Source organism: Hordeum vulgare, chromosome 3H, assembly GCF_904849725.1.
Source record: "Hordeum vulgare subsp. vulgare chromosome 3H, MorexV3_pseudomolecules_assembly, whole genome shotgun sequence".
NCBI classification, from domain to species: domain Eukaryota; kingdom Viridiplantae; phylum Streptophyta; class Magnoliopsida; order Poales; family Poaceae; genus Hordeum; species Hordeum vulgare.
The window spans coordinates 299,952,621-299,966,152 of NC_058520.1; the positions used below are offsets into that span (position 1 = coordinate 299,952,621).

General features: G+C 44.4%; 1 pseudogene; it reads left to right on the plus strand.

Annotated features, from left to right (window-relative positions):
* LOC123441711 overlaps positions 1-8,278 on the plus strand; it is a 33,851-nt pseudogene extending 25,573 nt beyond the window's left edge.
* The last annotated feature ends 5,254 nt before the right edge of the window (positions 8,279-13,532 follow it).

Below are 13,532 nucleotides of genomic sequence, written 5' to 3' on the forward strand. Positions count from 1 at the left end.
CTTAATCACTTCCCTACTCGAGGACGAGCACGAGTTAAGGTTGGGGATGCTTGATACGTCTCCAACGTATCTATAATTTTTTATGGTTCCATGCTATTATCTTATCAACTTTGGATGTTTTGTATGCATTTTATATCTTTTTTCGGACTAACCTATTAACTCAGTGCCATGTGCCAGTTTCTGTTTTTTCCGTGTTTTTGACCTTTTTCAGAGGAGAATATTGAACGGAGTCCAAACGGAATAAAATCTTCACAATGATTTTTTTCGTAACAGAAGATACGCAGGGAACTTGAGAACCAAGGCAAAGGATCCTAGGAGGGCCACAAGCCCCTAGCCGTGGCCTGGGGGGCGCCTACCAGGCTTGTGGGCCCCCCATGGCTCCATTGCCCTAGATCTTCCGCCTATGAATTCCCTAAAAATCCAAAACTGCCAAACAGAGCCACGAAAATACTTTTCTGCTGCTGCAAGCTTGTCTCCGCAAGATCCCATCTGGGGCACGTTCTGGTGCCCTGCCGGAGGGGGATTCGGACACGGAGGGCTTCTTCATCAACACCATTGCCTCTTTGATGATGCGTGAGTAGTTCACCACAGACCTTCGGGTCCATAGCTAGTAGCTAGATGGCTTCTTCTCGCTCCTGGATATTCAATACAAAGTTCTCCATGATCTTCATGGAGATCTATCCGATGTAATCTTCTTTTGCGGTGTGTTTGTCGAGATCCGATGAATTGTGGATTTCTGATCAGATTATCTATGATTATTATTTGAGTTTCCTCTTATCTCTTATATGCGTGATTTCGTATCCTTGTAATTCTCTTCGAGTTGTGGGTTTTGTTTGGCCAAGTTGATCTATAATTCTTGCAATGGGAGAAGTGCTTGGTTTTGGGATCATACCGTGCGGTGTCCTCACCTAGTGACAGAAGGGGTAGCAAGGCACACATCGTGTTGTTGCCATCAAGGGTAAAAAGATTGGGTTTATATCTATTGCATGAATTTATCCCTCTACACCATGTCATATTTCGTAAGACGTTACTCCGTTTGTTATGAACTTAATACACTAGATGCATGCTGGATAGCGGTCGACGTGTGGAGTAATAGTAGTAGATGCAGAAAGTATCGGTCTACTTGTTTCGGACGTGATGCCTATATGTATGATCAATGCCTTAGATGTCATTATGACTTTGCGCGATTCTATCAATTGCTCGATTGTAATTCATTCACCCACCGTAATAGTTGCTTTCATGAGAGAAGCCTCTAGTGAACACTATGGCCCCCGGGTCTACTTCACATCATATTTGAAGCTCTACAGTTTTACTTTGTAGCACTTTCCACCTTCACATCTCACCTTGCAATTAATCGAGAAGGGATTGACAACCCCTTTATAGCGTTGGGTGCAAGTTTTTTTGTTTTTGCGCAGGTACATTGGTGACTTGCTTTGATACTCCTTCTGCATTGATACCTTGGTTCTCAAAGTGAGAGAAATACTTACTCCTACTGTGCTGCATCACCCTTTCCTCTTCAAGGGAAAAACCAACGCAAGCTCAAGAGGTAGCAACCATGTGATGAAACTCATATATATGGAATAAATATATCCACTGACTTTCCCTAAATTTTCTTACATATTTTGAAAGCAATAAAAATAGCTTTCCTTCATAAACACCATTTCTAGCCTCACAGTAAGCCATTTAAATAAATTAGTAAAATAACTGTTAAAATAATAATATGTTGGTTTTGGGAAGTCATTTTGATAATGGTTTTTAAATAACATAATTGGTGCAAAATAAATTCCCTATTTTGAGGACTTGTAGCACAAATCCCATCTCATGGGTTTTGAAAGCTTAATTCAACGAAATGCTTTTTGGTGAAAACAATATTTGGTAAAAATGATTTCTGGTCCTAAACACATGACATGATCATTAGGCAGGAATGCTTGGGCTAAGGAGGTGAGTCTGGAGAATAGCAAGAATTATTGAGAATCAGCACAAACTTGCGAGCAAGCAAGCAAACAACAGTCACTTCAAGCATCACAAACATTCACAAAAATTTTAATTGGTCCTAAATTTTGAAATAAGTTAATTTGTCAAGAAAGCTAAACACAGGGTGTTACATATCTTACCCCCTTAAGGAAATCTCGTCCCCGAGATTTCTCGGCTAGGGGTTGGAGAGATACAAAATCTTGAGTCGAAGGTAGTCTTCATGTTCCCATTTTGTTGTTGTGGGTCTTGAGGTGCTTGATGATACAAATTTGAATGCTTCGCATGTCCTTGCCTGATTGAGCGGTTTCTGGTAATAATTTAGGCTTCACCGAGGGTTGGGGCTTGGTGAACTAAGTCCATGCAAGGTTTTGGCTTGCAAGTATATTCCAAGGTCGGAATACGTGGCAAGATAGTGCGTCTGGGTTCTGGTCCCGGGGCTTCGCATGCCGGTTAGTGACATCTTGATGTCTTGAGGTGCTTGATGATACAACTTTGAATGATTCAGGAAGTCCTTGACTCCCTTAAGGCAGGCAGGCTATGGTCGCAGGTCGTCTTCATCCTCGAGGGTGCTCCAGTGGTCTTCGAAGGCTCCTCGCGAAAGGTCTGGGTTGGGTCTCACCCATGAGTCTAAGCCTGGAGACTCAGAGTCCAGAACAGGTCGTGTCATCTCGGAGGCTTTGCGAGGGGTTCTAGATAAGCTGGCTACCCAAGAGTATAGACCAGTCGTCCACTCTCAAGGTATGCGGCTCGGCAAGCAGGTGAATGACCTTTAGCAGGCTTCCACCATAATCCAGTTGAGAATCTCGTCATTGATTTGGACCGAGAAGAAGCCGTCTGATTCTCTCGCTTGTCCAAAGGCTTCATCGTCTTGAATCGTCGAGGCTTCTTGACGTTGTTGATGTAGTTGGTGCACGATCGGTAGTTGGCTTCTATTGCTTTTTCGTCATTGTCGTGGCTTCCCAACCATGGCGGTTCTTCGTCTTGACTTGATTAGGATAGACTTTCGCTGTCTTGGGGTTGCTTCGAGAAGCCCACCTTCTCGAGATAACACTGTACCCTCGAGAGGCATAGCGATCGGCGTTCCTGGGGCTCGTCCAAACAGGACTAAGGTGTTCTTCCTCTTACCGGGCGAATAAGTATGTTATCCGCGAGGACAACAACATAGTTTCCCCAAGCATCACATAAGCACAGTGCTCATGAGACAGGTGAAGGAAATGGGATCTGACTATGGACGGGGTACTAGCCATATTCCAATGACTTAGAGTCGTTTTGTATGGTCGTAATCCGTCCATCTTGTGGTTTGGTGAAGCTTAGGGTCTCAAGGAACTTAGTATGTGGGTGAAGAATTATCATCCTATCTCTAAGCACATTTCCTTGGATGCCAATAGTCCGACCTCTAAATCTGGACAAAATCACCCTATTCTTTAAAGATACCATCTCACATAAGTCAACTCCACACTGCTCATGCTAGTCAGCTCCAGGGTTGTGGGGAGGACTAAACCCAAACACTACAAGTAGGTTGTAGCTACGATGCACATGCATTCTTATGCAAGAACCTTGGGAAGGCATACAAGCTCCTAAGATTGAATTTAAGACACCACAATCTAGATGTCTTGCCAGGTCGTCCAATCGACAGGGTACTAAATTACTATAATAAGGAAACACATAGTTTACCAGTCCAATATTTTGTTTCCTTTCTACGAATCCGATCAAGTGATCCATCAGTCTAATCAATCGTGACTGGACCCATCACTCCTATGAATCCAATATTGATGGGGTTCTACATAATCTCTTAGAGTCCTCATACTTCCCATATTATCGCAAGGGGTACGTTATAGTATATCCACCCAGTTCAATAGCATGGCCATCTAATCTCCAAGGCAAAATCACCTAGGCTCGAAAATCAAGTCGATGACTCCAAGTGTACGCACTTATTATCCACCGAAAAACATGGTATCACGATTAGGATCGTCGGGCTAAATCCAATTTACTCTGAACCATGTGGCCTCGTATATCATCAACGGTCTACTGGGACTGCCTATTTAATCCCAACTCAAGTCCAATAAAAACTCTTGCTCGATACTCCAAGTCATTATGGTAAAATCATTAAGCCACGTCAGCTACTTGACAAAGTCAATTATACCACCAAGAATTGTTGTTCACGATCATAATCGTCCTACTAAATCCAATCTTACTCCAGGAACATCTAGGTTATGCTACTTTATCAATTTGTTCCACCAAGTTCACCTACCTTTATAAGGGTCTTGCGATCCGCCAAGATAGTCTATCTATAACCTCAAGACAACTATCATCATCACAATAATCTTTAGTCTAATACTCTTATATCAGAGAATGGTCCTTCTTATGGCATTAGGGTTAAGGTGCTAGCTTAAGAATGAAGGAAACTTGTTCACTGTGATCACTTGCTACATCAAGAACTTGGTGCTAAGCGGGGTTCGTCGGGGATCTACGGGTGTTCCGGAAAATCCGTGTACTAGACACGTGACCAGAAAATTTGAGCCGGAAAGGCTTGCGGAGGTTAGTCTGGTCTAGAATGGTTTTTCAATCTTGAGGGAAAAGCATAACTAAGGGTTGCGTGTGTTAAGAATAGTACAATCAGTGTCTTTAGTGTTAACCGTCCGTCGAAGTAGATCCTTGGTGCATCTTGTCTTGCTGGTCTTCAGCTGTCGAGAGGGGTGAAAGGGAGAGAGAGAGCAGCATAGAGGGGAGTGTCTAAGGGGTTTTAGTGTAATCAAACAAGCACAGGAAAGTCAACTCAAACAAGTGCCAAAAATCATTTCGAACATCAAAATAAGACAGGTGATATAACTGCATGCTTGTTGCTTAAGCAAAGGTGTGACTTATATCAAGGCACAAACAACAGAAACAAACAACACCCAACATGGTCCATCCGAACCATTTCACGGACTCGACTTCGCATAGGGGATTTACGACTCATCCTACCCTAGGGTTCTCGGACTTGATAGTCGTTCTTGCTTCATGCTCCTGGGAGGTGTCCGCTAAATCTTCTGGACCTTCTGACGTTGTTGCCACATTTCTTGTCGTTGCTCGCCGAATGTCTCGGGTTGAGTTGAAAGGATTCTTGATGACCTCTCGTGTGGCGAGTTGCCGATGAAGGTGGTTCTTCATGGCTGTCGTATGATAGGGTCTTCCATTGTCTTCCTAATCATGTCATTGTCTTCTCGTCTTCTGAGACTTTGGGAGTCTTAAGTGGACAACTTTATGCATTGATGTTTGCAAGACATGATAGATTTCTGATTTATCAGTCATACTAATTGTGATACCGACACCTAGAGAGGGGATGAAGAGAACCATTTTCCTGCTCACTAAGGTGAAGCAGACCAAATGTTGAGGTTCTCATCCACTGGTGGTGGTCGGCACAATCCTTATTGTTGACAGGGTCGCTCTATTAGTGACGCAGATCATGGCTTGCATATATTACGTCCAGATTATCGTAGGTGTAAGTGGAATCACTCTGGAAAAGTGCCGAGGGTGTTGCCATCTTCCAAGCCTCGATGTCCTTGTTCCTCATGGTGGTACTTCTATTGGTGCCGCCTTATCATAGCCTAACATCCTGGTCCTTCAGCACAAGGGTGGTCGCTTGGAAAGATTGCTTCCTTCTGAGTTGCCCATGAGGATTTCAAGTAATCTCGTGGTCAGAGGGAATAAGGTGCTAGCGACCATTTGCAAGTTTTGAAAGAGTAGGCGAGGAGTGTCAGAGAATAGTGGTGGAAGGCTAAAGTATAACCTTCATTTTCTTTGAAGATTTAGAAGAGGCGAGAAAATATATCAGTTTTGCAAGTACTTCTGAAGGGTCTGGATAGCAGTTTTATCTTAACTAACGTGCATGCTAACTAAGGGCTTCCTACAGTCAGGATGGCTCTGATATGAGCTCTGTGGGGACCCCGACTTATGAGTCGAGATCGCCGAATGAACGTGCTCAGTGATCCCAGAGATCAATGCTCACTGAACACACAAAAACTGAATAATAAGAGTCTTACATCCATACATACCGATTGATACAATAAATGACCATGGCAGTCGAGTCTTACATATATAGGGCCTTGAAGGCTAACACACCAAACTGGACCAATAGCAGAATTATTGGTTGAAAGTGTGATCCAATGCCATCAGCCTTAACCTACAAGCATTTTGACTGGGAAGCATCCTAGCTCGCAAGAACGTCACCGATTTACTCTTCACTGAATCCTGTTCTCTCATACCTGGTCAATGAAATAACTAGTGGCAAGACAATGAGTACTTTTGATTGTACTCGCAAACAACCCATGATGCGAACAATGCAAGTGAGGGATAACAATAACATGCTTCTTTGGTGGATATCTCTTGGTGGTAAATAAACATGATCACAAGTATACATCATAAGTTAAGAACGACTTTTGAAGAACATGTTATAGATATCAATATATCTTCCACGGGCTGAACCATCTGGGTCCACCCTATATGCCAAGTCACCAAACTTGGTCATATCATTACTTTCTTAATAACTCCTTTTTATCACCACTCACACACACTTGGTTTATGTGGAAATAACTGGACGTAGTTTAAGCAGTACCACCCAACTGTCCTTGACCGTGGACATGACTATTCAACTAGTTTTACACTCCACGGAGGTAGTATGCTGGACCCACGAGATCCGAGAAACTTCTGTGTCCTCGACGACTCGCGGTATATAACATACCCGAGGTAAGTACCCGATCAATGCATTCCCCCCTGACGATACTAGCCAAAGAGGTCCACTCGATTGGTACCCAGCAAACATGTTGTACGTCTTACGAGCACCGACTCTGGACAGTACCAACCATGCGGGGACCAATGGTGTGCCTGGAACACATAAAAACGACATAGTCGCCCTACCTGGTACGACCCCATCACGAGAGTGACCACACATCACTCCTGCCGCTAGTAATGTGGCTCTTTGCTAGCACCGACCAGAGTAATTAACACAGCCCCGTCCCATAACAGGTAACGTGGCCGTACATGTACGGTTAGGACGGTCGAAATATCATAATTCTAATCCCATTTCCGAAACCATATTCACACAAATACCCGGTGCACCACTTCACCAAAAGTGGCCACCTAACTCATCATCGCCCTCGGGCATTAGTGGCACATGACGGGGTTTTCATAAATCTTATATTTATACCAACAACATGCTCATGCTACTGTTACTCTAGCTTTACTTGTTAACATGATACTAGAATGATCCTCATAGGTGGTAGGTTCAAGCTCAATGCATTTGCTCCGGAGGAGCCATCGATAACATCACTTCAATGACTTACCGGCACTTATGATCATATGCCACAGAAATACATGTTATACTAACATGCAATGTAACATATGCTCAGTCATGGTCAAAGGGTTGCTTGCCTTTGCTCTCATAAGTTCTCGGGGTCTTCGAGGTCTTTTGATCCAACTCCAAGAACTCCGTCCACTCATCAACTATCGTCGAAACAATCATAGTCAGCCACACAACTAGCAGAACAAAAGTCTTATATAAAATAGAAGTTATATTTTTCTTGCACCTCTCTGGTCATAAGAAAAATACCTGAAGCTTCCCGTAGGAGGTTTGGATCATCAGGGTTTTCTAAATAGAGGAAAGGAGGAGTAGGGGATTCTTTATGAAGCAGACAAAAAATATTATGATAAAGATGAGTGGAGGCACACATTTAACACAAAACAATTCTAGAAATATTTAGGAAGTTGTTTCACTCGATTTGGAGTTGAAATGAATATCCTACGAATTCTCTAATATGGAATAAATAGCAATAGGAAGATATTTATTTAATACAACAGAATAAAGTCAGATAAAAATGTTGACCACGGCTTCAAAAATAGGGTATGATATTAGAAGGCTCTAGAAATTGGAATCACTCCATTTGGTGTTGCTTTGAACCCTATGGGATTTTTTAAAGGGGAGCTAGAAGCATTTAAATCTTCATTTGGATAATAATGCAACAGAAATGTTGCTTGGAAAAACATGCAAGGCACATATTTTGATAGGCCTGAATTTTATGAACCTGCAGGAGTTTGAATCAAACAATCTGGAGGTAGAATGATTTTTCTAAGGATTTTTGAATCTTCTCATAAAAGAATAATGGAAAAGGTTTTCTTCCTATGGCTATACTGCGGGCACAGGTGCTAGATAGGCAAATGGGCCGGTCCAATGGCTCCAACCACGAGCAGTGACTACGCCGAAGGCGTATTCCTCTGCCTGCGCCTCCGCGTGAGGGAAACGTCCGTCAGCCGGGGCGCGGCCACTTAACACAGCGAGGTCGACTGGTGTGTGGCTGACCAGGGGGGCCCGCGTGCAGGTCTTCCCCTACCTCCCGCCAAACTGAGGGCACGCACGGGAGGAGGAGCCGAACGGCGCCGAAGCCTGCCCTAGCGGTACACGCCTCCTCCAGCGATATCCAAGTCATCCTTGGGCACAAGGCTTCCATTCCCGCACCCAACGGCATAGGGGCCCATTGGCACAACAGCAGCGTCGGCAGCAGTTGGCGGCGACGGCGATCTTGAACAGGTCTGCATAGCCCGAGGGAGAGGAGATGCAACAGATGGGGAGGAGCTACGCGACTAGAGGGACTCCAGCGTGGAAAAGAGGGGAAAGGGAGCAACCGTGGCCTCGAACCGAAGTTGTGGCCGACAGAGAATATGCATGCACGAGGATGGATGCAGGGCTCGGGAGGGAGAACGGGGAGGTCCAGGATATTTTTAGCGAGAGAGGGGAGTGGATCCAAGGCTTTGAGTGCTCAGGGACATCATATGGAGAGGGGGAGACGAGAAAGATCTCGGATGCTCCCCGGTGCTCCCTGGGCACGGTGGCCACGTGTGCCTGAGCCACCTTGACTGCATCCTGGCATTGGAGAGGGCTTGAACGGTCAAAGGGGAGTGCCCTGGCACGCTGGGACACGCGGCCGTTGAGGGATCCGAGCTGCAGGACCAAGAAATGGTGCAGAGCACCGTTTCTGCATGTTGCCAGCATGGTCACCATGCCCACTCGTGTCCACAGGTTTGGAATGACCAGTCAAACATGTCCAGCACGCAAGGCACACATGCAGGAGGGTAACTCTGGAGTTTGGTAGCTAGTGGAGGAGGTTTGAATGGGTTTCGTATATGATTAAGTTTGCAGCAGCAAACTTGGGCCTAGCATAGGTGGTTTTTACAAGAAGGGATGGGAGGTGAAACCATGTCCTGGAGCATCTGGTATGGAAAGACGACACCACCGCAAACTTTCAGCTCAAGCAAAGAAGGTCACTAGTACTTGCTATACAAAGCTACATCTCAGCCACAATTCAACTTGAGGATGTGCTTCTCATTTTTCCTACATGAGCAAGCCATCTACTGGTTTGAAATGATGCCTTTGGATGCTAGGGGTCTTTGGAAAAGATATGGGGGCTTTGGCCTAACAAGAAGTGGGGCAAGAGGGGTAAAAATGGTGATTCCAAGAGTAAAATGAGGAATAGTTACATGAAGCCTCTCTCCAATAATTCACCAGTGGCCATGGAAATGTTACTGGAGGTAGAATGTAACTATATGATGTTGTGCTAGAAAGTTGACCTCAGGGGTTAGAGTGGAAGGGGCCAAAGTAGCCAATAAAGTGAATGCATACAAGGTGTTTGAAGAGTGGCAGAGCAACCAGCTGGAGTTAAATGGATATGAAACTTAACAGGATCAAATAATAGATAAAAAATAAGCTTGGACACCAAATTTGAGATTTGGTGGACAAGGTTTCCAATGTAGACTTGGAAAACCCATGAAATGGGCAGAAATAGCTTTCAGCTTAGAAAACTATTCAAATCAATTCCCACAAATCCAATATTTGGTGTGGGGTCATTATTTGAGCATTAAGGCATGCCCAAAAAGTTTGGGTCCAAATGGAGAAACTTTATAATGTAAAGTTTCCAAAAGTCAAAAATCAACAAAGAGGGTTTTGAGGGGCTTGGAACAAGTTCTTCTATTCTCCTTGATGCACCACCTGGTGTGGATGCATTATTGGAGTATTAGAACATGTCCACCAAATTTGAGCACAATTGGAGATACTTGACAATGAAGAGTTGCTCAAATTTGGATCTGAACAGATAGGGTTTTAGAATAATTAGGGGAGTCAAATCAACTTGGATTGAGATATAACTTCGCAAGATCATCAAACATATCATTGGTGACATGTTGGAATTTTACTCGAATTTATTGAGAATATTTCTTATGGAAATATTCCAAAAGTTCATCAAACGTATCATTGGTTTGCCCGATATTTTGAACATGACCATGTGTTGAAACTCATATATATGGAATAAATATATCTACCGAGTTTCCCTAAATTTTCTTACATATTTTGAAAGCAATAAAAATAACTTTCCTTCATAAAGACCATTTCTGGCCTCACAAGAAGGCATTTGAATAAATTAGTAAAATAACTTTTAAAATACTAATATGGTGGTTCTGGGAAGTCATTTTGATAATGGGTTTTAAATAAAATAATTGGTGCAAAATAAATTCCCTAATTTGAGGACTTGTAGACAAATCCCATCTGAGGGGTTTTGAAAGCTTAATTCAAAGAAATGCTTTTTGGTGAAAACAATATTTGGTAAAAATGATTTCTGGTCCTAAACACATGGCATGATCATTAGGCAGGAATGCTTGGGTTAAGGAGGTGAGTCTGGAGAATAGCAAGAATTGTTGAGAATTAGCACAATCATACCATTAAGCAAGCAAATAACAGTCACTTCAAGCATCACAAACATTCACAAAAATTTTAATTGGTCCTAATTTTTGAAATAAGTTAATTTGTCAGGAAAGCTAAACCTAGGGTGTTACAATTCCTCATGGTCTTCTCATACTCGATGTCAAAGTCCTCATCTTCATCGTAGTAGCCATGTACCACATAATAATCATCGAATGAAGTTCCGTCATAAGAAACAAGAGTTTCATCATAATATATCAATCATTTCATTTTTCAATTGTCTAAAGTACTCGGCATCAAGAATAGGCACTCTATAACTAAAAATCCCAAAACTAGTCACACTCATCTTCCTCCAACGGTGATTAAACCAAGGTTTTGGACACCTTGCTCTGACAACAATTGAGGGATCGATAGAATATGTGTCTAGAGGGGGTTGAATAGACTACTTGTCAAGATAAAATTCCTAACCTAAAACAAGTTCAAGGAAGGTGGAAATTCAGCAATTCTAACAAGTCTAGTGCACCCTACACATCCTAGTCAACATATATGGCTGCGGAAAAGTAAAGACTTTGAACATGTAAAGGAGTAGAGTTTAGGAGATCAAATGCAAAGAGGTTGTTACAACGATTTTTGGCATGGTTCCGATAGGTGGCGTTATCGTACGTCCATGTTAGTGGAGACATCAACCCATGGAGCGTAACGGATGCAAGAGTCCACGGAGGGCTCCACCCACAAGGGGTCCATGAAGAAGCGGCCTTGTCTATTCCACCATGGTTTCCACCCATGAAGGACTAGCCTTACTCACGGTAGATCTTCATGAAGTAGGCGATCTCCTTGCCCTTACAAACATCTTGGTTCAACTCCACAACACAAAGTAGGAGGCTCCCAAGACACACCTAACCAATCTAGGAGGCACCACCTTCCAAAAGGTAATAGATGTGGTAGATCAATGAACTCCTTCCCTTGTGATTCTAAAGATAGTTTCCTCAACACAAAATCACTCTCTCACAGAATATGTGTGGGTAGGAGAATTGATTTGGTCGGAAGCTGTTTGGAGAGGCTAGAGATCAAGTTTCAAATGGTTGGATTGGAATATCTTGGTCTCAACACATTAGTAGGTGGTTCTCTCTCAGAAAATGAATCTAGTAATGAAGTATGTGTTGTGAGTGCTTCTCCCACGAGTGAGAGGTGGGTGAAGGGGTATATATAGGCAGCACACAAAATCCAACAGTTACACCTAAAGTAGCAAACTCGGTGGTACTGATAAGCACAAAAGGAAGAACTTTTGAATCTCGGTGAGACCGATATACACAAGCTGGTGGGACCGAAAAGGTGGATAACGGTCATATGCGCAAACTCGGTTGCACCGATACTCAAACTCGGAAATTCCAATTTTGTGTACTGAGGCAACTGAATGTTTCTCATAGTGAACTCGGTAGGACCAATATGGATTCGCTTGCAGCGATTTGGTGACACCGAATTTGAGTATGTGGAATTGGACACAATGGATATGTGGAAAAATGACTGAGTATTTTGGTGTCTAACTTTGAGCACTTTGAGCAATCAATTCATTTTACCACCTCACCCCCTTGTAATAGTATTGGATTTCCTATGGACTCAAAAGTGATTTCTAAAAAATATAAAATGAAGAGTATTCTAGCTTGAAGCTTGAGCCAGTCCTATTCCTTTGTTGCGTCAAGGGGCATCTCCAGATAAATCTTTGGCCAAAGCTCTCCATGGAGTAAACCTGAAATATCTAGGTAAAAGTATTACTCCAAGAGACAATGTATGTTGTCATGAATTATCAAACTCACAAAGGGAGCATATGTGCTTTCAACACCTCGTTGGTGTTGACAATGAGCCTAAAGAGGTGGAGCACTGAAGAGGTAGTGGAGCCCTTGCTGGGCATAGTGGCTGTCGGGTCTTGTCCACCTCAAGGCGGTTTGATAGTGGCTTGGCCTTGTTGCTTGGCGTTGTGTTTGGCGCATCGTCTCCCGACATGGCTCGCCGGGCAGGGAGCTGCTATCATTTGTGCACAAGTCAGGGTACTAAGGGGCCCATTCTTTAGTACACTAAAAGTAGCCCCCGGGCCGGGGCCATACCAAAGTCCATGATGCCATTGAGCTAGGAACTACTGGAATTCAGAATTTTGCCGTCTGCCTTGCCTTTGCCGTCTGCTGACGCATGGCGAAGGTACTCTTTGCCGTCAGCTGTCGTAGTGCTGACGACAAAGAGGTGGCTGATGGCAAAGGTTTAATTTGCCGTCCGCTGGCGGACGGCAAAGGAGCCCTATGCGGACGACAAAGGGTGGGTAGACGGCAAAGCCCCCCACCGAAACGGCCGAAACCCCACCCCCCCCCCCCACCCGCCCCTTTGTCGTCTGCTTGGGACTCCTTCGCCGTCTGCCTGGGAGCACGGTGGACGGCAAAGGGGACGGAGGCCCACCACACTAACGGCTACCCCCACTACCCGTCGGCCACCCACCCAGCTTCGCCCTCCTCCCGCACACCCGCCCCTCCCCCACCCAGCACCGCCACCACCCTGCGCCGCCACCACCCTGCGCCGCCCGCACCCGGCACCGCCACCACCCTGCGGCGCCACCACCCGGCGCCACCCCCACCCGGCGCCGCCACCACCCTGCGCCGCCCCTCCCTGCTCCGCCACCATCCTGTGCCGCCACCACCCTACACAGCCAGCCCCTCCTCCATGCGCCGCCCCTCCTCCCTGCGCCACCGGTACGTATTTTTTTTCTTTTTTCTGTTAAATTATACAGTTAGTTTATTAGGTAGAATAAAGTAGATAGAAAAAATAGACAGAAAATAAAAAACTTAGAAGA